Raw genomic sequence first — 24,854 nt, forward strand, 5'->3', positions numbered from 1 at the left:
TCAGTAGCGTAAGCGGCTGAGCAATCTTCGAGAAGTCTCTAATAAACCGTCTGTAGTAACCTGCCAGACCCAAGAATTGGCGTATTTCCGTTGGCGTACGCGGTGCAGGCCAGTTCCTGATCGAATCTACCTTGGATGGATCGACATGGATCCCATCCTTGTTTACCACGTGGCCTAAGAAGTGGACTTCACGAAGCCAGAAGTCGCATTTAGAAAGCTTGGCGTACAACTGTTCCTTCCGAAGGAGTTCCAAAATAAGGCGAAGATGCTGCTCGTGCTCCTCCTGACTCTTGGAGTAAATCAGGATGTCGTCGATGAACACAATGACGAACTTGTCGAGATAGGGTTTGCACACCCTGTTCATAAGATCCATAAATACCGCAGGCGCGTTCGTTAACCCGAATGGCATGACGAGAAACTCGTAGTGACCGTAACGAGTTCTGAAGGCTGTCTTGGAGACGTCCTCATCCCGGACTCTCAACTGATGGTACCCAGACCTCAAGTCTATCTTCGAGTAGTAACACGACCCTTGCAATTGGTCGAATAAGTCGTCTATGCGTGGAAGAGGATAACGGTTCTTCACCGTCACCTTGTTGAGTTCACGGTAGTCGATGCACATCCTGAACGTACCGTCTTTCTTCTTCACGAAAAGCACTGGAGCTCCCCAAGGCGAAGAGCTTGGTCGTATGAAACCCTTTTCCAAGAGTTCCTGCAGTTGCTTTGACAATTCCTCCAATTCTGATGGAGCCAGACGATATGGTGCGCGAGCTATGGGTGCTGCTCCTGGAGCGAGCTCGATCTGAAATTCGACCTGACGATGAGGCGGTAAGCCAGGTAAGTCTTCAGGAAACACCTGAGGGTAATCGCGTACAATTGGAATATCCTCCAATTTCTTTTCCTTTGCTGATGCGTCTGTAACGAGAGCCAGAATGGCTGCGTGACCTTTTCGTAAGCACTTCTGAGCCTTCAAGAAAGAGATGACGCCAACCACAGCACCACTCTTGTCGCCTTGAACTTCTAGAGGTTCCTGACCCGAACGAGGAATGCGAATAACCTTTTCGCTGCATAAGATTTCTGCCTGGTGTTGGGACAACCAATCCATCCCAATCACGACGTCGAAGCTACCCAAAACTATGGGAATGAGATCAATAGAGAAGGCTTGACCAGCTAAGATAAGATTACAACCTTGAACTACGTGCGTGGCTTCTAGACTTTTACCGTTAGCTAACTCGACTACATGTTTGGTGGGTAAAAGTGTTGGTGCACGTTTTAGCAGTTGACACATTTTCACAGACATATAGCTTGTATCCGCACCCGAATCAAATAAAACAGTAACGTAAATATTGTCGAGGAGAAACTTACCCATAACAACGTTGGGATCGTTCACTGCGTCGCCTCGACCTAGCACGAATGCACGACCACGAGCTTCATTGCCGTTATTGTTGTTGTTCCCGCCGTTGTTATTCCCATTGCCCTGGTTATTGTTGTTGCGATTCTGGTTCAACTGAGGGCAATCGCGTTTGAAGTGACCTTCAGCCCCACACTGGAAACATCCTCGGTTCCCACGCTGTGGCTGCTGCTGCTGCTGCTGGTTTTGTGGAGCTGGTTGCTGAGGCTGCTGATTCTGATTCGCAGGACGAGGGCTCCTGCAGTCTTTGGCCTCGTGCCCCATCTTAAGACACCTTTGACAGCGACCCTTGTTACATGGGCCGTGGTGATGCCTGTTGCAGTTGTGGCACCTGGGTTGACTACCCTGATATCTCCTCTGTCTGTGACCACCAGAGGATTGCTGACTGGGACTCTGATAGTGGTCGATTTTCTGTTGCTGAGCTTGTGGCTGAACGGTCGCTGAACCTTTACTAGAATCTCCATCCCATTTTCTTTTACTGTCACCAGATGTAGCAGGAGTAACTGAGGTGGTGACGTTAGCAGTAGCGTTAACACGCTTGGGCAGTTTATTCTGATCAACTGCCTGATCGGTGATACGGTGAGCGAGACGTTGAATTTCCTGTATGTTTTCGAGGTTAGCCGACGTCACGTGGCTCTGAATTTCTGGCGCCAATCCCTTGAGGTACAACTCAATGCGCTTGTATGGAGGGTCCACCATAGTTGGACACAGAACGGCCAGCTCATTAGACCGTTTAGTATACGCCTCGATTTCCGATCCAACCATTTTCAAGTTATACAGCTCGTCTTCTAGCTTGTGAATATCTTCCCGCGTGCAATACTCACGCTTGATGAGTTCCTTGAAATCGTTCCATGGGGTGGCGTTAGCAGCTGCCAACCCTAAGATCTGGACTTGGGCGTTCCACCAAGTCAATGCTATCCCTTCCAAAGTACCGGTAGCAAACTTGACCTTGCGAGCCTCAGGGCACTCGCACATTTCGAATACTGATTCTAGCTTCTCGAACCAGTGGAGGAGTCCCACTGCTCCTTCTGTGCCGCTGAAAGAGTTCGGACGACAGTCCATGAAGTTCTTGAACGTGCAGACAGGCTGCTGCGCGTGTTGACCTAATGTGTACGAATAGGACGAGAGTTAAATACGAGCGTTAATGTAGGATCTAAAGATCCTAGTGTGTGCCTATACTGCAGGATATACTACCTGCTTGAGCTGCTGCAACTGCCGCAGCAACTTGAGCTTGAACAAGAGCCTCTAGCTGGGCTTGTGTCATGTTGATTCGTCCAGACATGATCTTCATAGTAACAAGTAGCATACGTAAGAATGGTTCGCGGGTAGGGCGATGACAGAAAAGCGTAGGCATATAGGTGTTCTCATGAAATCAAAGCATGTGTATCTAAGCGTAATGCGAGCAAAGTTCTAAACAATTCTAGCATACAGGCAATAAACATAAACCTTATTACCTAAGATGTCGAGTCTTGCACGTGGAGCGAAGCGTCGTTGTGGATCATTGAGAGCACTGTTCTGGTTATAGTCCGGTTTTAATAAAAACGTTTTCCCCATATTAAAACCAAGTTCTCTATAACCAATGGCTCTGATACCAATCTGTGACACCCCCAAAATCCACCCGCGGAATACCACCGCTTGGGAGCGTGACTGACCAGGATCAAGCCATCAATCATATCAAACATAGCATTTAATATAAAAGTAATTAACGTAAGTCTCCATGACATGATTGATGTTTCAAAACCAAATACTGTTTTAAGTAGCGGAAGCAATGTAAAGTAAACCCAAATAAAGTTATAAGTTCAATAATGTTCCTGATCCATCTGCCACAACGACCTGCTCCTTCCTTGTGCAAGCTCCATAATTTACCTAAGGTCCTGTAAGGCATGCAGCAAATAATCAACAAACTAGTTGAGCGAGTTCACAGAAAGTAAGTTCATAATGTAATGCATAAGTATAGCTAGTGGGGGCTTCCCATACTAGTGTGTAATAAAGGTGGGGGCTTCCCATGTTTATCTTAGCTAATGAGGGCGTCTCATTAACGGTACTTACTAGACTAACTTCCGACCATGTGTTCTTCTTTACCGAGAACAGGAAAACGTACAGGGTCACGTAGGCTTTACGTGACGTGCCCTTCCCCGAGGACAGTGGTACGCGTGGGGGCTACGTAGGCTTTACGCAGCGTGGCCTTCCGACCTGGAAGCCAGTAGATGGTATTGGGTTACGTAGGCTTTACGTAACGTGTCCTCCCGACCCGGGAGACATATGGCAAATATACTGGGTTACGTAGGCTTTACGTAACGTGTCCTGACTAACCTGAGGACGATGGTCTATAGTCTGGTATATGCGTAAGTACGAGTAATCATTCCATATCCAACATATCCAACCCAATTCCCAACCCGGGAATCCCATGCCTTGGCTGTGTGAACTCACCTTGGTTTGCTCGGCAGATACACAAGGAATATAAGTAGCAAGTAAATGGTCACTCACGTCCTATCATGGTTATTATACGAGTCAGGTTCGTATATAGTACGTATATAGCAATCACGTATAGTCATGGCAAACATGTACGCACGTAAGCAGATAAGACATAGCATGTGAGGATCCAATTGTCTAAGTCCAACAATACCCGGCCCAATAGCATAAGCAGCCCAATAACAAAACAGTCCAGATTCTCAATCGGCCCAAATAGTAAACGTATATCGGTCCAATAGCAAACAGTCCACAATTCAAATCGTTGGGCTCAATAGATTGGGCCCATGACAGTGAAGGCCCAACAGTGTGCGTGCAACGGTGGTCTCGAGTCGCAACGGAGATCTCGAGTCGTAACCAGAGATTACGAGTCGCAACAGCTGGTTGCGAGTCGCAATGATGGTCTCGGTTCATCATGGTCTGGTTACGAGTGGTCATGTGCTGGTTGCGAGTCGCAACGGGACTCGCAATCGTGGTCTCGGCTGGTGCTGTTGTGGTTTCGAGTCGTGACCACGAGGTTTCGACTCGCAATCTGAGTCGCAACCGTGTGACGTGTGTGTGTAACCGGTTTCCATAAATCCTGCATTGACTTATCCGTGATTTCAGCTAACAGTTTGGTCAGTTTGGTAACCAGATCAATTAACAAAATTCTCAACAAATCAATAGCATGATATCGATCAAACAGAACAATTGCAACACAAATTCATAAGAACCCTAATTATAACATGCATGAACAACCAACAATTCATCGACAAACCAACATTCAAGTTAACCCGATGCATACTATAGCCGATTACTTGTTCATTCGGTAATACTACCAGATCATCGATCCTTATGCAATTCATACATTCGCACATATATCCGGTTCATATCTAAGCCAATTACATGATCATCAAAACAGCCGATTTCTATATATCAATACATTCGGTTCTAAACTAATCACAACTACAAACTGATTATATAACAATACATTCAAGGACCAACATAACCACATAATCTAACCGGCCCTAGATCATCATCATGCAAATTCTAATCGGTTCGATTTAAGCATGTAATCAAAGCATCACTTAACACACAAGCATAAAACATCATACTAACCGATTACAAGAAGGAGAGTGTGATCCGAGCAAGGGTGTTCCTTGGTGCCGTCGGGTTCCAAACGAACGAGAGAGAGAGAGCAAAGCTTCTAGGGTTTGTGTGTGTGTTTGTGATTTGCAAAAGTGGTAAAACAAAACCCCTAAACTCAGTTTTGTGTGTTGCGAGTGGGGAGTGGGCCGAGCCCACTCGATTACCTAATGGACCCGAGAACAAGGAGTGACCCAAAGGGCTCGTGTACTCGGTCCGCATACATACGACATACGTACGCACATAATGCATATAACATAACATCTATCATGAAATCAATTAATCATTCAGGTTTATAAAATCACATATCGTGCACAAACGTTACATCAAAGTAAGCCTAAAGTTCGAGTTGTCACAGATCATATCGGACATATACATCATCAATCACGGTTATTATAAGTATCAACCAGTAATCTATCTAGTCATCACTATGGATTCATTAATCACTATTATATATCCCTAATCATTCTAACATTTCATGTTATCACATAGGCACCAAGATCATGATTAATCCACATCAAACACATATGGTCGAGAACGATTAACAGCAATCAATTTAAATATTAACACTAACCAGAAGATCATGTGGGGGAAAAATCCACGAAGGAAAGCTGTGATCCAAGAATACAATGTCTCGAAGGGTGGGGGGGGGGTCTGGCTACTGCCGGCGATGATTTTTTTGAGAACAATAGGGTTTGCCAAAACGGTTGTGTGCTCTTAAAATTATTGTACGTAACTAATAGATAAGGGCCATATACACGGGCCCTATACACTATTAAATGAGCATAAAGTGACCGACCCAAGTTCCTATTATGATCTGATATATGTACGACTTCAAAAGGGTTGTGTAGTTTAATCTCATGCACTCACATAAACAATTAACAAGGAAATGGGCTAGGGGTCGGTTGGGCTTAGGGAGACTGGCATGTGAAACAATTAAAGAAGTCCAATCTTAGGATAATGAAGGAGCCGACTTTTTGGCATGTGATGCCCATGAATTCTGTTTCCATAAGGTATTGTTTGGATAAGTATTGTCTGCACATGCCCACGTGGTTGCTCTCATAATAATCACATGTTTGCATATGAGGAATTACTAATGAAAGTCACATGGTCCAACATAGTGATTCCTTAAGTATCCACTATAGTTATTATAATAATGGTGGTCAGAACTTACCATACAGGGGTCTGCACGTAATAACTTGTTTAAAGGTATCCGAATTTGGGCTGAGAACAAGCAACAAGCGCAAGGGTGTGGCCCGGTTCCAGCGGTTCTAGTGTGCGACTAAGGTGGTATGCGGCTAAGCTTAACCAATCTCGCAATCACTTAATAACATTAAATCTCACATAACCAATCAAGTAGGAAATCAAGTATGTGCACTAGAATCACATAATGAATACACGTAACAGTACCAGTTTAAAGATCATGGAATTAGGTAACAATAATCACGAAAGCGAAAAGTTTGGGTTGTCACATCATCCCCAACTTGAAAGAAATTTCGTCCCGAAATTTGACGAGTAATCCAAAACAACAAGATGTTAACTCAGGATGACTGTGAATTTTCTGCGGGTACCACATCATCCCCAACTTGCAAGGGAATTTCGTCCCGAAATTCGCCAATGACATCAAAAGTTGATACAAACGCTTGAACAACTGAGGATACTAGAGCTCATTCCGATCATTGCGTTCCCACGTGTACTCCGGTCCACGTCTTGAGTTCCATCGAACTCTCACGATTGGAATTCGACTATGCTAATGAATCTTAATGTCCTTCTAACTCTTACTAAAGTCAATCATACATATGCTCGTAACATGTCCTTGGGTTTCAGGATGGTTCGTTTACGCACACCGTTTACCCCACGGTGATAAGCAATGCTCATGCCCAGACGTGAGTCGAGGGTGTTGTGTTTTGCTGGTCGTAAATCAGGTATAGTTCAAAATCGAAGGTATCAGGGGTTGGCACTCCGTGCCTAAAAGCCGCCTCTCACAGGTGATATTGTTTCCGTTATGTGTTTTTGGTAAACCAGTGACAAACTCCATGGCCGTCTGTTCCAAACTCCAAATAGGGGTCTCTAATTACTGACACTAACCAGAAGGTTTCTGATGTTCCACCTTGACTTTCGCACAAGTCAAACGTCATTCACATACATAGCTAGGTGGGCCTTCATGCCCGATCACCAGTGTAAGATTCATAGATCCTAATATCTCTCATCAAAACTCAGACGACGAGAATATCGAGGTCGGTGTACTTTGCTCGACACGAGTTCCCTACAGTTGTCGTATAACAAGGTCCACATTCGTTCCATGAGGTAGCGCATATCGTCCGACCTGCCAAAGGTTGCTTATCCATGCCCCGCATGGGTCCGACTTGAAGGCTTGCTTCTTTCAGTTCTGCAGTTTGAACAAGCGAGTCTGATCAGGTAGGTTAGAGTCGATAGTGAGTCGCAAAGATCGTGCACATTCGAGTTTCACAGTCATAATCATCCAGTAGTTCCATCCAACGATGCCGTTACCTGATTTAGCTCTTTCGAAGCCAGAGTACACGGGAGGCTCTTGTGATCGGTCTAAGTGGTGTATTTGGTACCGTCCAAGTAATGCATCCAGCTTAAGTCCAAGACCATGGCTTCCACCGCCGGTTGTGACTCGGGCAATTCTTCTTGTAAATCCACTACGTAAGCCATCACCATCTCGTTTTGCATCGGCGTGTAACTGGGACTCTGACTCGAACAATCATGGCATACCACTAAATCACCCGTACCCTCGGGTAAAGACGATGCTCAGTGTATTGCAGAGTTGGGATTTGAACGCTGAAAAGAAGTCCTCTTGTTTTGTCTTCCCCATACACAGCACCCTGCTGTGCTAAAGAAATTCAAGCTGCACGATCTTCGAAAATCCAGTGATGAATCTGCGATAGTATTCGATGAGACCAAGAAATTATTGTATCCCCGAAGGAATCCTTGGTGTCGATCAGTTTCTAACCCAATGGATCCAAGCAAGATCCACGTGCATTCCCACTTTGTTGGTTACATGATCAAAATGCATCACTCGAATCTAGATGTTACATTTAACAAAACTTCACAGGCAATGGCTCCTCCCTCGGGAGCTCTAAAATATGATATAGATGCCGTCCATGATGTTCCTTTCTCCTAGAAATAATTCAACACGTCATCAATACCCATAGTTGATTCATGTGATCAATAAAGCTGCTGGTGTGATGATTAGCCCAAAGGTCAAGGAATACAACGTTGCAAAGGCCACAATGCGTTTGATATGTCGTTGTAGGAACATTCCCCTCTTGGTCTTCCGTCAATACATGGTCATGGCAAACAGTTCTTGATTGTCACCTTGCTGAGTTCTGGATAATCAGTACACATACGAAAAGGCTTTATCTCCCCGAATATAGCTGGGGCTCCCCAAAGCGAACAAAAACTATGTCCACTAAAACTCCTATCCAACGGTACCTGTAGATAGTCCTTGTAACCCTCCTGCTGCAAGACGGTATACAACACGAATAACCAGGGCCGCCCCTGTCGTGAGATCAACTGAGATTCTGCCTAATAGTGGAAGTAAACCCGGAAGTTCCTTGGGTAGCATACCGAATGAATCACGAATGATTGATGGATCCTCGATCATCCTTTCCTTAGCCTCAACATCAGTAACGGTTGCTAACGTAGCGGGGTGATCCCTCCGTAGACACTTCTGGGCCTTCATAGCTGATATGGCGCTAACCTTTGCACCACTCTGTTGCTTTAGAACAAATAACGATTCTCCACACAAAATTTTCTCCTCACAAGGTGTGTCTGCACGATTTCCGAATACCCAATCCACACTAACTACTGCATTGTAACCATCAGGGGTAGTAGAAGGAAGGTCGATGTCAAACACCTGTCCCCCAAGGTCGAGTTTGCATCCTAGTGAACATATAAGGCTTCAATTGACTTGCATCAGCCGACTCCACAACAGGTTTGGTTTCAAGAATCATCAGGGTTAACAGAACAGAGACGAAGCGAATTGCTACCCATCCAAGCTATCGTGTTGCTATTTCACCTGGTATAGCCTATGCCAAATACTAAATGTCCTTCCATGAGCTTCATTCTAGTGTTGTTTTCGTCACGAGAATTTCCAGTACTGCCGTTGTTCCTTTGGTTGTCGTCACCTTGACTTAACACAGTCAATCCTTGTCGAGGTCACCTTCGTTTCCATGCTGTAAGCTACGACCACTAGTACCTTGAAGTTGCCGCGACTGTTGCCTCTAATATTGTTGCCTCTAACGGTGTCATGCGTCCTTTCACCAACAAGGTCCATCTTTTCACATTCCGTGCCACGTCCTAAGGCACTGCTCATGGTGCGGGCGGTTACACAGTCCGCTCTACAGTCAGTTGTCATCGATTTTGTCCCGATTAGTCCGTAAGAGTCGACTCCCATGAGTAGCGGGCTGGGGTTAAGGATTCGATCGGAGTCAAATCGCTGTTGTTCGTTGCCGGTAACTAGGGTCGTTCAAATGCTGAAGTCGGTAAGGTACTACGTTTACCCTCTTGTCCATCGTTTTTGCAAGTTGACTGAGTAATACACGGTATGTCGCGAGAGTGTTGCAGGAGTAATCGCACTTCGGGATCTAAGGCGTCAACACACTAAGTTCCAGCAAACATAGATAAGTGAGGAAAGTATAGTCCAATCATTTGACGCTGAGCCATCCAACTCAGGGACGTTCGTACTAGCACCTATCATTCTACACAATTCGCTAGGCGTTCAGATGTGTGATCAGGTGATACTCGATAGCATCGAGATTCGTAAGGATTCAGCAAGGGGTGAAAAGATCATGTTCGAGTAGGAGACAATCACTGCTATGACTCCTATGGGCTGCTGAGTTCTAACATAACATCAATTAATAGGGCGGAACCCCTCTTACACTCGTTAAGCCTCACTGGGACTCACATGCACCCCACATTATTATTATGTGTGCACCCATAATAATAAGGCAATTTGCATGCTTATCATAGTGCCTCTTAACTCGCGCTAAAGGTTCCCCAAATTCGAGCAATAAGACAAATGACACCACAACATAGATCATGAATGTTCAAGAAGAGTCGCACCTTAAAACACGTAACATGGGTTGGTAACATAGAAGTTCATACTGCAGTGCTAAGTGTGCATTCACGTGTAATGTCATACATAAGTGTACGCTATATATACTATGCAATAGTAAATGAGAAACGAACCTTGCAGTCTGGAGCTGAGTGTCATGGTCGTATTAGCGTATTCAGAACTGTTCGGTTATAGTCTGGTTTTATAAAAACATTTTAAAACCTAGTTCACTATAACCAGTGGCTCTGATACCAAACTGTCACACCCTCAAAATACCACCTAGGGAGTGTCCCTGATAGGCATGTGATGTACCAATAACGAGCCACCAATTACATTGAACCCATACAAGTTATAAATAAAATCCCCATTATTAATAAAAATATACTCAACAAGTTAAAATGAAAATCAATAAGTTCAGCGGAAGCAAATAGTAAACCAAGTTAAATTGTTTCATAACCAAAGTATGGTCTCATGAAATCAATCACATAATCCTTCCAGTCGACCCATAACCACTCCAGCTACTCCAGACAGCAAGTTCCCCAAATCCAAGATACCTAACGACCTGCGAGCATGTAACAAGTGTATCAGACAAAGCTGGCGAGTTCACAGTTTTAGAAAACGTTTGTTACCGGTTGTATGTAAAACAGTTCACTGACAATGCAAGTAATATTTGTTAATATCTCAACTCCGAACAAGACGGCTCCTGAAATACATGACTGCCCTTCCCACGTACTCCTATCTAGTACTGGGCCCGACTGGGTCATTAGTTCACATCCGTCCTCTCTAGGAGCGGTGTGAGGGTACCAAACCTAAGTAGCGCTACCAACTAATACCCGTTACCCTCCAGGTAACATAATAAGGGACTTACAAGAATGATAGGTGAGAATATTAACCAATATACCCGTTTTTACCCAAAAGACTTATCCCTCCACGGGATACCCACTGAATGTCCCCAACCACTGGGACGCATGCTCGAATGTAGTGAACTCACCTTTGATTGCTCGGTATATCATGTTACTCATTCCCAGTTGGTCAACCATACCCTACCGTGGTTACCAAAGATAGTCAGTTTAATATTCACGTATATCACATATCCTCAGTACACATTACACAAGTAGCATACAGTAAAGCACATTTCACTATGCAAGTCATAACAAGAAGTAGTCGTGTAACACATTAGTCCGTTATTAATGTACTTTTGTCTAACAGATACTCATACGCTATACCAGTTCACAATACAGTCCATGTTTTAAACAAGCACTTAGCAGTCCAACGCATCAATCATGAAAGTGTGTAGTCTCATAAGTCTAAGGCCCATCGATAGTGTGTGTGGTCGAGTGGCAAGTGTGCGGTTCTAAACAAGTGTGTGAGTTGTTTCCTTTGTGCGACCCCAAATAGTATATCTCGGTTCAATAGTTCAGTTCGTGCCCCGGGTTAGTGTCCTGGTCCATACGGTGTGTGATTAATTTGGTTTGTGCGGCCCATCTAACAAATAGGCCCATGAGCTAGTGCGATGTAGGTCCTTTGAGCAACCAGAAGGGATATGTGAGATCCTCAATTAAAATCACCAGACGGGTTACACTTCTACTTTGCTAGTTGTTGTAGGCAATCACTCAACAGTTATTCTACATTTACATTACACAATTCGCCTACAAAAAAAGCACTCATGTTGTACCTAACGTAAGCATCATCATAATAACCCATAACCATCAAGTAATCATATAATATGTATCTAGTTCTCATGCAAGTTCAAACCACACCTCCAAGTTTCAATAGCCATTAACAATCGGTTCATTAACAATTACTATCATTTGGCAATTTTCTTAACCCACCAACAGTTTGCGGCCCATCTAACAAGCTCACTAACTCAGCCAATCAATTATACCCCCTAAGCCCACACTTTAATGACTTAAACAATTTATAAAACTGATAATTATCATATGATATGTCAATTATGTCAGACCCAACATCATCATTGCTAGTCATCATGCACTCCCCACAATGTCAGCATCAATTTGTTCAAGATAAACATCACAATTTACAAGGCTATCCTAAGATTCATCTCACAAACTTATAAACAATAACCAAATTCATATGCAACGACCCTATTCTAATACTTGTATAATCAAATTTATCTCACAAATTTATAAACAATAACCGACCCTATCCTAAGATTCCATGTTATCGCCCAACATCAGTTCATATGCAACGATTACAATTATGCCAGACATATAAATCATTACTCACGATTGTTATATAAGAACGATCATATCGGACATATACATCATCAATCACGGTTATTATAAGTATTAACCAGTAATCTATCTAGTCATCACTACGGATTCATCAATCACTATTATATATCCCTAATCATTCTAACATTTCATATTATCACATAGGCACCAAGATCATGATTAATCCACATCAAACACATATGGTCGAGAACGATTAACAGCAATCAATTTAAATATTAACACTAACCAGAAGATCATGTGGGGGAAAAGCCACCAAGGAAAGCTGTGATCCAAGAATACAATGTCTCGAAGGGTGGGGGGGGGGTCTGGCTACTGCCGGCGATGATTTTTTTGAGAACAATAGGGTTTGCCAAAACGGTTGTGTGCTCTTAAAATTATTGTACGTAACTAATAGATAAGGGCCATATACACGGGCCCTATACACTATTAAATGAGCATAAAGTGACCGGCCCAAGTTCCTATTATGATCTGATATATGTACGACTTCAAAAGGGTTGTGTAGTTTAATCTCATGCACTCACATAAACAATTAACAAGGAAATGGGCTAGGGGTCGGTTGGGCTTAGGGAGACTGGCATGTGAAACAATTAAAGAAGTCCAATCTTAGGATAATGAAGGAGCCGACTTTTTGGCATGTGATGCCCATGAATTCTGTTTCCACAAGGTATTGTTTGGATAAGTATTGTCTGCACATGCCCACGTGGTTGCTCTCATAATAATCACATGTTTGCATATGAGGAATTACTAATGAAAGTCACATGGTCCAACATAGTGATTCCTTAAGTATCCACTATAGTTATTATAATAATGGTGGTCAGAACTTACCATACAGGGGTCTGCACGTAATAACTTGTTTAAAGGTATCCGAATTTGGGCTGAGAACAAGCAACAAGCGCAAGGGTGTGGCCCGGTTCCAGCGGTTCTAGTGTGCGACTAAGGTGGTATGCGGCTAAGCTTAACCAATCTCGCAATCACTTAATAACATTAAATCTCACATAACCAATCAAGTAGGAAATCAAGTATGTGCACTAGAATCACATAATGAATACACGTAACAGTACCAGTTTAAAGATCATGGAATTAGGTAACAATAATCACGAAAGCAAAAAGTTTGGGTTGTCACAACCTGTCACCTTCCGTCATTCTCCCACAACCACAAAAACCTAGAGAGAGAAACACCTCAAAACCCCCAATCTAGAGAGAGAAACCTCTCAAAAATGTCAAAACCTAGAGAGAGAAACACCGCATTCTTCGTCGATATTTTGTTGATTTTGTTGTTGTTGTTCATCGATTTCGTCGTCAGATTGTTCGTAGGTGGTGGAGTTCCTAGATCGGGTGGTGTTATAGAGAGAGAGAGATGAAAGAGAGTCAGAGATGAGGTGTGTTTAGAGAGAGAGAGAGGGAAAGTGCAGAGAGTTTAAAGAAAGAGAGATGTGTTTTGAGGTTTTTTTATTTTTATTTGTTATAATAACTCATAAAATGACCAATTTGCCCCTGAACAAGAAGACAAAATAGGCAGCTTTCAACAGTCAAATAATGAGGTTTTTGAGTTTTGGACTAAAATGACAACAAAAACGAAACCACAAGGACCCAAATTTAAAAAGTTTGAGATTTGGCCTAAAATGACAAAGTGCCCAAACCACAGAGACAAAAATGACAGTTTACTCTTTTAAATAAAATAGATGGTGAATGTACTAAAGTTATAGACACCATTTATATATGGAAATTTGCATGAAGTTGTATGTTTGATGAATATTTTTTTAATTGAAAAACACTCTGTTTATGACAACATTTTTAAATATATATGCAGGCACAATTTAAAAACAAAATATAGTTACACACAGAATTAAAAAAATGAAAAAACAAAACGATTATAAATCTTTTGTAGAAATTAAAAACCATGTTTATGAAAGACATTTAAAGAAAGGTTAAAGAGGACGTTTATATAAAAAAAACAAAAAAAAACTTCTATACTATATCATGAGATTAGGCTATGTGTTATACCAACAACACCTTCTTGCTCCCGCCCTTCTTGCTCCGCCCACACTAGGGAGGGATTTACCGTTGCCTCACATCCCCGCCTTCACGTCATTCTAAATCCTACTTTTGGCTTAATGGGTAGAACAACCATCCTCAACCTTAAGGGTTGTTAGCCTTAGGAGGGAGGAAAAGCAAGTTTAAAAAAAACATTGGTAGACACCTTTGGGTACTAACACCATATAATGACTAAAATAGCCTTTCAATTTTTTTAAATTTTTTCAATGTAACACATTTGGGTACTAACACCTAATTTTATTTAAGTTTAAATAAATTTTATAAAATCTATTTTTTTTATTTTCATCTTTTTATTATATCTCTTAATTAACATAAAATCTATTTATTTTTTATTTTCAGCTTTTTTATTAAATTTCTTATTTAACATAAAATCTACTAGTTACACTAGTATTTTTTTTACTATTTTAGAACTTATACAGTTTCTATATTTATTATATTGATCACTGAGATATAAAATACATATTAATATAAAACTAATTATATGCACAATTCCGTTCTAAAAAATTAAATACATAGTTGAAAAGTTTACTCGATACATGTTAGTTGAATCCAAAATTGAAAACGAGTAAGGTTTATATTATTTAAAACTAACAGCTTTATACATGTCTATTTTTTTAATTTACATGAAAGATATTTATTATTATCTATCATATCTATCCAAAATTGAAAACGAGTAAGGTTTACATTATTTAAAACGAGTAAGATATTTACTTTACATAAAACTATATAGTTAGTAGATTTTATTTAAAAAAAAAGTCTATTTAAAAAAAATTATGTATCCACTCCCTGTCATGGTTTTGTGAGAGTTATCCCATAGTTCCTTGAATTTGTAGATAAAATTACTCTTTTAAAGTGGGCTTTATCTAAAACAGTTTTTGAGGTTTTTATTAGTTCGCATATGTAACACCTCGTAAAATCGTGTCCAAAAATATATCGACACGTGTCCCTAGTCTTAATCGTGCCAAAAGTTGGCTAAGAGGAACTAATTTTGTCAAAAATCAAAAACTTTGAATGTGGAGGGACTAAAAGTGTCAACATGCTAAAACTAAGCCTCTGAGTGACCTTATACGGTGCCGTATTCTCAAATGAGCCACTTGTTGGACGAGAGTTTGCGTAATTGTTTGAAAGTTTGCATAATTGTTTGAAAGTTTGCGCGACGAAGGGTTAAAAGTATCAACATGTTAATTCTTACCTCTGAGTGACCTTTTAACAAACCCGGAGCTTTATGATGTTCAATCATACTCTCGGGAATGCCTAATATTGGCCATTTAGGGCTTTAATGCCGTTAAACGATAAAACGCGCTAGTTTGCGAATTAAAGGGGTTAAGAGCGTCAACATGTTAATTCTTACCTTTGAATGACCTTTAACGAACCGAGAGCTTTATGATGTTTGATCATACTCTCGGGAATGCCTAATGTTGGCCAATTAGGGTTTTGTGCCGTTAAATGATGAAATATGCAAGTTTGCGAGTTAAAGGGGGTAAAAGCGTCAATATGTCAATCTATACCTCTGAGTGACCCTTTTAACGAACCAAGAGCTTAATGATGCTTGGTCATACTCTTGGGTGTTCCTAATATAGGATATAGAAGGCTTTTTATGCAATAAACGACAATATACGAGAGTTTGGAGATGCAGGGGCCAAAAGTAGGGACGACACTAGAAACGCACTTGAAATTACTAGATTTTGTACTTTAATTACTTGTTGTATTGTTTTCCATGTTGTATTTGAATTTCATGTTGTACTTTGACCATTTTATCATGATATGAAATCAATTTTGAATTAATTAGTGTGATAATAGTGTTATGTGTGATGAGCAATCTATCTTCGTCTCACTTTGATGATTCCGCCATTGGTTGGGGTATGACACATATAACCTGACAAGAAAATAATTTTTATTTCGTTTTCTCAACAGTATTTCAAAAGCAGGTTATTCAAAAAGATTTTTTTAAAATCTTTTACAAACAAACTATGAACTCGCTCAACTTTATGTTGATTTTTCGCATGTTTCTTTCTCAGGTTGCATTCCAAAATTATGGCACGGTTGGAAATGGGGAACCACGAGGATTCCGGTACTTAGTGGGCGTTCGTTTTCTAGAAGTCTTAGCATTAACTGCTTCTGCTGTGCAATGAAGATATCAGTCCAATCACGCCAGCTCTGATTTATCGGGTTGTGACATTTAAAATGAGCTCTTTTTTCATCGTACGGGTCCCTAAATGTCTTCACGACAATCAAATACCTAGGATAAATTCCATCGCACAAATAGTATCCGTGCGGGAAGTAGTTTCCGTTTGCATAAAAAGATGTTTTTTGCTGCTCTACCAGAAATATAGTCCTCTACCAATTGAGATTGTTCGAAAACGTTTGTCATTGCATGTGTAACATTCCTAAATTTATCATATAAACTATAGGTTTGGTTAAATTTATTAACCACTAGTAACTAGTTTATTTTTAATATAAATATTTAACCCAAATAGTTTTAAACACTATTTTATATAGTTGGTTGAAATATTATTCTAAATAATTTGGCCCGTATATGGGTGACCTTTCTAATAAAATAAAAGTCTATAAAAACTTATATTATTAGAAGGGTAGTTTACGGATAAGTCGACTGTTAGAAATATGAAGTTCCTAGACAGGCCTAGGAACCATAAATAATTAAATTATAAAAATCCATTGTATTTTGAACCTACTCTATTTTTAATGAAACTTAGACCCAAATGTAGACAAAAATATTCTGGTTCCAATGACATATTTATTATTTTATAAAAAGTTATATTTTAGAAGTTATACGCACCAAATAAGTGAAACAATTGAATTAATTATAATATATAAATTAATAAAAAAATAATAATAAAAATCAAAACCTAAAATTTACGTATGAAATAAAAAGAAAAATAATAAAATTAAAAGTAGACATGATAATTATGAAACTTGAAAAGGTGTCTATAGGAATTAATATTCCTCTATACGTGTCCCACATGAATTGGAAATATATACATGCAATTTTATATGTGTACATGTATTGGTGATAAATGAGGACGTGTCCCTCTAAGATTCAGTGGCTTCTCTTGTAACCATTATAAATAAGAAGTGTCCACCTCTTGTTTAGATGCTCCCCTCTCGCCATCTTTCTCTCTCTCATATATATCTACTAGGTTAGAACCCCGTATATTACACGGGTTGAATAAATGTAATTTTATATACTAAATTAAAACAATTATTCTTTAAAAATCTCGTTTATTACACGGGTTAAACAAATGTAATTTTATATATTAAATAATAAAAAAATTATATCTCTAAGAACCTCCTTTATTGTACTGAATAAATGTAATTTTATATACCAAATAATAAAAACCCGTGTATTGTACGGGTTGAATAAATCTAATTATATATACTAAATAATAATAAAAAATTATATCTTTAAAAACACTGTGTATTACACGGGTTAAATAAATGTAATTTTGTAACCTTGTATATTACACGGGTTGGATAAATGTAATTTTATAAACTAAATAATAAAAAATATTATATCTTTATAAACCCCGTGTATTATACGGGTTGAATAAATCTAATTATATATACTAAATCATCATCATCATCATCATACTCAGTAAATCCCACAAATAGCAACGCTAAGCTAGATTAGATTATATATGAAATATAGTGTATAACAAAAAGTCTTTATATGTAACATCCTTCAAATTGGGTTTCCAAAATTCGACCCTTTTTGAAACTCAGATCCTAACCCGTTTTGATTATAATGTACTAAGTAGATACGAAGATCCTTAAGTTCACGAAAAACGTTATTTTTCCAATTTAGCCTAACCTCCCACCTGCATCACCATTCTTAAACAATGATAGATTATAATTTATTGGTTTTATATCTCAAACAAATTAATATTTATTTTGTTTTATTAAGAAGGTGACCGTAGTTGGTTGAAATAAAAATATAGGAAGTTTGTAATGCATGAAAGGGGTTAAAATGAAAACTCTTTTTAAAAAAAAAAAGATAGTTACATATATCTTATTGGTCTTTATATAAAGGTACATAATATACACTAAACGAAACTAAACATTGCTTGAAGTCTAGGGGCCTAGGAGGAAATTTCTCTATTGAAAAGATTGCAAACGTATTTGTGGCAAATTGATTTTTGTTGAACAAAGTCCAACCGTCCGTGCCTTTGTATTCCTTTTCTTTTAAAGTTTGCCGCCCAAAATAAGCATGTCGGCACCTTAATGATTTCGAAGTTCATTTGTATTCCCAAAATAAATACCAAGCTTTGTTCAACACCATTTCTGCACACTATTTTATCACAAGGCTTTTGGTTTTCCAACTTCATATCTTCATAGATCAAAACCCACAACCATCTCGACTACCACACTGACCTCAAGACCTTCCTCCTTCACTCACCCTCCTCCCTCGTTCCTCACACCGGCGATCACACCACCCAGACTTCATCTCGTTCGACACACCTCTCTATCTTGCACTCTCTCTGATTCGATAACAACCCACCGGAGTCGAAGTGTACGCCAGAGTAATCGTAATCGAGACACCGTCGAAGTAACCAAGTTCGCCGGAGAAACCCGAAGACACGAGCACGTCGTCAGACTTTTCGCCGGAGATCGGAGACACTGCCGGAGACGTCGTAGTTCACGATGGAGTATAGCTCGATTCATGTTCGGTATAATTTTTTTTACTTCTTTTGTTACCCGATTAATTTTCTGTTGCCATGAAACGAAATTTCGACTTTTTACGATAAACAAACCTCTGAACATATGAAGGAAATGGTTTTTAGTATAATGTTTAATTCTTAGAGCTTGAATTTAATTATTACCTCACCAAATTCCTTTTTTTTCTATTATGTTCTTTTTTTTAATCATAAACTGATAGTTAGCATGAGGGTGGGATTGTTGTTGTTGTTCGGCTGGGTAATGCACAAGGAAGAAGACAACATGACAGAAGTCAGTCCTTGTCTGTTGACCAAAGCCAAAGCGCCCCGCTTTGGCCATAGCGGGGCGCTTTAGGTGTGCAAAAAGACAAACGGCGTGTGCGAATAGACCTAGCCTTATAAAAAAGTTTACTATTACTTTCAAGCTAAAATTAATAATAATATTTAAATATATATTTTGGATAAACACTCTGTCAAAAGTTAGCCCCACCATGGTAATGAGTAATTTAAACATACCTTGCCTTGCATGATATAGTTGTCCAAATACTGTTGTGTTTGTTAAAATAATCTAAATGCACTTTATAAGCTATTTTGACATATGGGTTTACTGAATTAGAATTTAATTTTTTTCTTTTGTTTTGTTTATAAACTGCATATTTTCCTTAAATCATTTAGTCATATTTTAACATATTTAAATGTTGTTTTTTTTAAACAGTATTACTTTATGTAATAAATCTCTAATACACTAACCTATGTAGTTACTAGATTTAAACTTTTAATCTGTTTAATAAATATTTCTTTTTACACTTTTCCTTTTAATACATTTAAACGTAATAATGAAAATCGAATAAGGTTTATACAAGATCTCTTTTATAATACGAAAACACCAAAAAGGGTTTGTTAAAATTCTAATTAATTAGGGACGTAATTAACTTGTAAACCTTAAACATTAAGAATACTATTTAACGGGATCGTATGTGGCATTACAATATCTAGGATGATCGCTTTGCTCGTTCTCTTGGAATTCTCTATCTTTACTCGTGCGTTATTACGAGGAATTCTTATATGCAACCAATGTGAGTATACTCGCAACCCCCTTTTTATGTTTACCACTTTTTGGGGTGTAACATATTTTACTATTAAACTACACTCAACTTATTCTTTATGCAATGCACAAAACAATCCTTATACATGAATACTATGTTATGATACTTGATGCTTACGTGGACCATACTTATGTGATATGTTTTAGTCATTAGCTCTCACGAGCCTCCCTTCGACATGTATAGCGCTATAGGAGTAACGCACCGCCCCCCTTAAACTTGGGTCATGTTGAATTAATTAAACTTTCTTGCGTAAACAGAGGTTGGCTAGAAATATTGCATGCCACGCTAGGTTGATCTCGTATAGACTAAGTTGCCATGTGGATTCGTTTTAAACTTATACTTATACTTATGCTTAAACTTGTATACTCGCCTTTGCTTTTGCATTGAATTGTATTTTAAACATGTTACAGGTTGATGATGATGATGCTATGAAAAGAAGTAGCGTTGATGCCTAGATACACATTTAGACGTTTAGGTTTAATATGTTGTATCAATTTTGCTTGTGTTGTCATGTACTTCTTTGAAACTTGTTGTATTTGAATTTCTTGTAATGTTGACAATTTACTTTATGAAATGAAATCGGATTATTAAAATATTGTCACAAATAGCGTTATGATGTCTCTAGCAATCTTCACACTTCGTCTCATCCCGATGTTTCCGCCATTGGTTGGGGTGTGACATTATAAATTTCACGTAGAATTAATTGGAATCCTTTATTAAAAGCAGGTTAGATTATATATGGGCTTATACGTGTGAGTAATTGTGATTATTGAATGGTCGAATTTTGAGGGTTTTGAAACGTGAATTTGATTATGATAGATTATATTTTAGTTTTAAAACTTCTAGAATGATTGAATCAAATAAAAGGATTATGACTTCCTAGAAACAAAATTAACTGAGTTTTTTTTCTAATCATTTTGAACATGAGCAAATAGAACGATAGCATCTTAATAAAAAAATAACTAATTACAAATGTGAAACCTAATAATTTAACTTCTGTCCCATTTGAACGGAAAAGACAAACTAAGTTTAAAAAAAAATGCAATATGAAAATAAGAGATATCAGGTTGCCAAAACTATTTTTTTTGGACAGTTGCAACAAAAAACATATAAATAATAACGGTAGCAATTAATTATTGTCATATTTTTTTTTTCAAAAGTTATCATATATAGAAATAATCGGTACCACGTTTTGAAACATTTTGTATATTATATTTCATCAATTTTTTTAAAGTTTTTTTTTTATAAGAGTAAACTAAATAAAAAAGTGTTAATTTGATAAATAATAATATTAAGTATGAAAAGGTAGGAAATTACAAATGTAGACACCTTCAATGAATGACACGTGTCCAAAATCAGGTTTCTTTTATTATATAGTATAGATTTTCTTTTAATATTTCACCACATATTCCTATAAAGCCCTGCCTCGTTTTAAATATTTTAACTCCCGATCACCGCTACCCTTTCCGATTGATCTGAGTTCCATAACGCATGTCAGGGCTCTGCCCGACTAAGTTCGTTGGGATTCTATCTCGGGACATCGGGACAAGGTTGAATTAGAGGTACTATACTTAACACGAGTGCATTATATATTTTTAAATAGCTCAGAAGTTATACCCAAAATTTATACCAAGAGATTTTCTAGTTGAACCCTAAAGTTATACAGTGGGTCCATTCTCTTTTCTCACTGTTTTATTTCCTTTTTGTGATTTACCCAAAACTATTATTTATTATTATATTTTGTAAACAACTTTCATCAAAAGTCATATCTATTATTTTGTCCAATAAGAAACCCTAATTGAAACCCCCAAGTGATTCTGCACAAACTCTAAAATTTTCAGAACAATCAGAATCAGGATCAGGGCCCCTAAAACTCAAGGGCATGGGGGGGGGGGGGGGGTAAACCCTAGCTTACAATTATCCACATAACTCGTTATAGAATTCGAATTTATAAATTCCGTCGACTCATACAAGCTAGTTGGACACGTGGCAAGCCTATGGTGAAACGTGTCCCGTCGCGTCACGCGAAGCCCCAGGGGTGACCCCTCGCGTCACGCGAGGGGGTCAAATTTTGAGTATAAATAGAGGATGTTGGGACTTGAATTCTGGAGTTGGAACGACGGAAAAATACGTCTTCCACTTCGAGTTATAGTTGTTTTACTACCAAACACACAAAATCCCTAAACGCTGCTACGATACAGGGTATTAACTCGATCGCTGCTACGATTCAATGTCCGATCGATCTAAACTATTCGATGAATGTTTAAGTGCTGATCAAATTGAGTTATCCTTTACCATTAGTCGTGATTCCGATAGGATGTTTGAGTACCACCCGAACTCGGGGAATACTCTGTCATTCGTTGTGAATCCGATGGATGTTTAAGTGATTGCACTTTGTCATTCGTCGTGAGGGTTTTAATCTCGTGAGTTTATAGTAAATGCTGTATTAGTTAATTACCTAGTTTTCATATGCATTATAGTTTAAATTAGGTTATCAGGCTTATCAGTAGACTAAACTCTACCCATACACTTACAATCAAAGTAGATGCTAATTTTCAGAAGAATGTGAATCATGAAGCTTGTTAATTCAATACTGCATGCTTATACTGTGAGTCATTCTCTTTTTATCAATTGTTTTACAAAACTCCAAGTTATTTTCAAAGTTATAATTACAGGGATTAAGTCTTTGTAATCACCAAGTTACAGCCGGTATGTGGGGTTTTGTATACATTACTTGATAATCTTCACCATTGGGGCAGCCAATGTGTGATATGACCATAATCACAGACACCATTGGACATTGAGAGGGCCAATGGGTCGAGTGACAAAGTACTGTGGGTAGTTGGTTTGATATCAGAAACATTGTAATCGCTCTTAATACTGTGAATTATAACAAATGTGTCGTTTTCAGTAAAATGAATGATTCACTCAGTATTTCCCGCTGACAAAACCTTTTTAAAACACGTTTCAGGTAATTACAGTAGATTGGAGTAAGGATTTGATCCGGCACTGAAAGACTTCAAAGTAGTGGCTTATTTTATCAAATTAAATCAAATTAAGAAATATTGTTTTATGTAATTGGATTTATCCCTTATTAGAAGCTACCATTGTAAAACATGGATTTATTCCATCTATTTAATAAATAAAATCCGGTGTTTCTAAACTCTGATATTTTTCCTAACTCACGGTCCTGATGAAATTTCCGCTGCAATGTTTTTAAAAATAATCACCGGTACCACTGTACTGCTCACGGCACCCGATTCCGTCCAGGGTGGGGTCGGGGGTCGTGACAGCATGACCCTACGAAACCAAAGTAAGCTGACCAAACCCAAACGTTTAATCATCGAAAACGTTTTTCTTTTAAATCCATGTAAAATTACAAAATTACCCCTACTAATTAAAAAACAACAACTTTTAGTTTATTTGTGGGGCCCACCAAAACAACTTATCTTCCACTACCACAACCACCACCACCACCACCTAGTACTTCATCTTCAACCTCCACCCCTACCAATAAAATTCCCCCAATAACACCTTCTTATACGATATGATTGGAACAAAACCACAGCATATGCAAGAATAGTCGACTATTTGTAACTGAAGTTGACTGGTATGATTGGAACAAAACCACCACATATACAAAGCATAACCCAGATAATAGAATACCAGTTACCATCATAAAATAATAATCAGACTTACCAATTGTTATGGGTAAAATTCTGAGCTCCTCATATCCTGGGAAATATCTTAGGTTATATCTTGAATAATTGATATTTGCTTATATCCGAGATGCTCATTCAGGATGTCTATAATATCCTGAATAGTATCCTCAGGATTACTAACGTGTTGAGTGCAGGAATACGCGTGCAGGTGCCCAACGTTCACAAAGACTCTTTCTCCAAGTGACTCGGTCCAAGTCGTTCAAATGAAGACGTTGAAGCCGCATTACCCAGACTACAACGTTAACAATGGAATATTCGGAAGCATCCCATATTTGTAGGAATTTCAGTTTGTATTTGATTACTATAAATAGGTGGGTATACCGGATCAAATAGGACATCACAGCTACACTTACACACTTGTTCTCTCGCAACTTGCACGAATCATTGTAACACTTAGCGATCTGGTCAATATCCTGCACTGTATCCTGAAGTTTGAAGTAATAAGAAGAACTAGGCAGCTGCGATTGTCAGCTCCCGAGGTTTTATGCCGGCGATCTAGATTGATCAAGGGCTTTCCTCGTACATCTCGTGTCAACCCCTTTACTTTTTGCTCATCGTTTGATCATAGATATAGCTCAACATCCTGAGCCATATCCTGAACACTGTTTTTCCCAAACGACATAAACAACATATTTTCAACTCACTTTCAGCACACTACCTCACTTAACTAATTTGATCACTTAATTGCTTCGGTAATTTTTGACCAAAACAATTTGGCGCCCACTGTGGGGCAAGTGGTGCTATCTTTACTAAAAATCTTTGTGAAATCATTAATCGGTTTTCTGTTTTCAAAACTTTTTGCCACATTATTTGCAATGGCCTCAAGATCAAGCATGAGCTCTTCTACCGTGTCTGCCATGACTTTTACTACTACTGGTCCGGTGCTCCCACCACCTCCTCCAAGGATGCAATCTTCTTCGCAACCTCAGGACATCATCCCTACTCGGAATGTTCAGGG

At 38.9% G+C, this 24,854-nt stretch overlaps 1 long non-coding RNA gene across 1 annotated transcript; it reads left to right on the forward strand.

Annotated features, from left to right (window-relative positions):
• Positions 1-18,508: 18,508 nt before the first annotated feature.
• On the forward strand, positions 18,509-20,767 carry LOC118484668. Its single transcript, XR_004873879.1, has 3 exons — positions 18,509-19,080; positions 20,065-20,144; positions 20,585-20,767. It is a non-coding gene; the product is annotated as an uncharacterized LOC118484668 (long non-coding RNA).
• The last annotated feature ends 4,087 nt before the right edge of the window (positions 20,768-24,854 follow it).

The sequence above is a fragment of the Helianthus annuus genome, chromosome 12, assembly GCF_002127325.2.
Source record: "Helianthus annuus cultivar XRQ/B chromosome 12, HanXRQr2.0-SUNRISE, whole genome shotgun sequence".
Classification (NCBI taxonomy): Eukaryota; Viridiplantae; Streptophyta; class Magnoliopsida; order Asterales; family Asteraceae; genus Helianthus; species Helianthus annuus.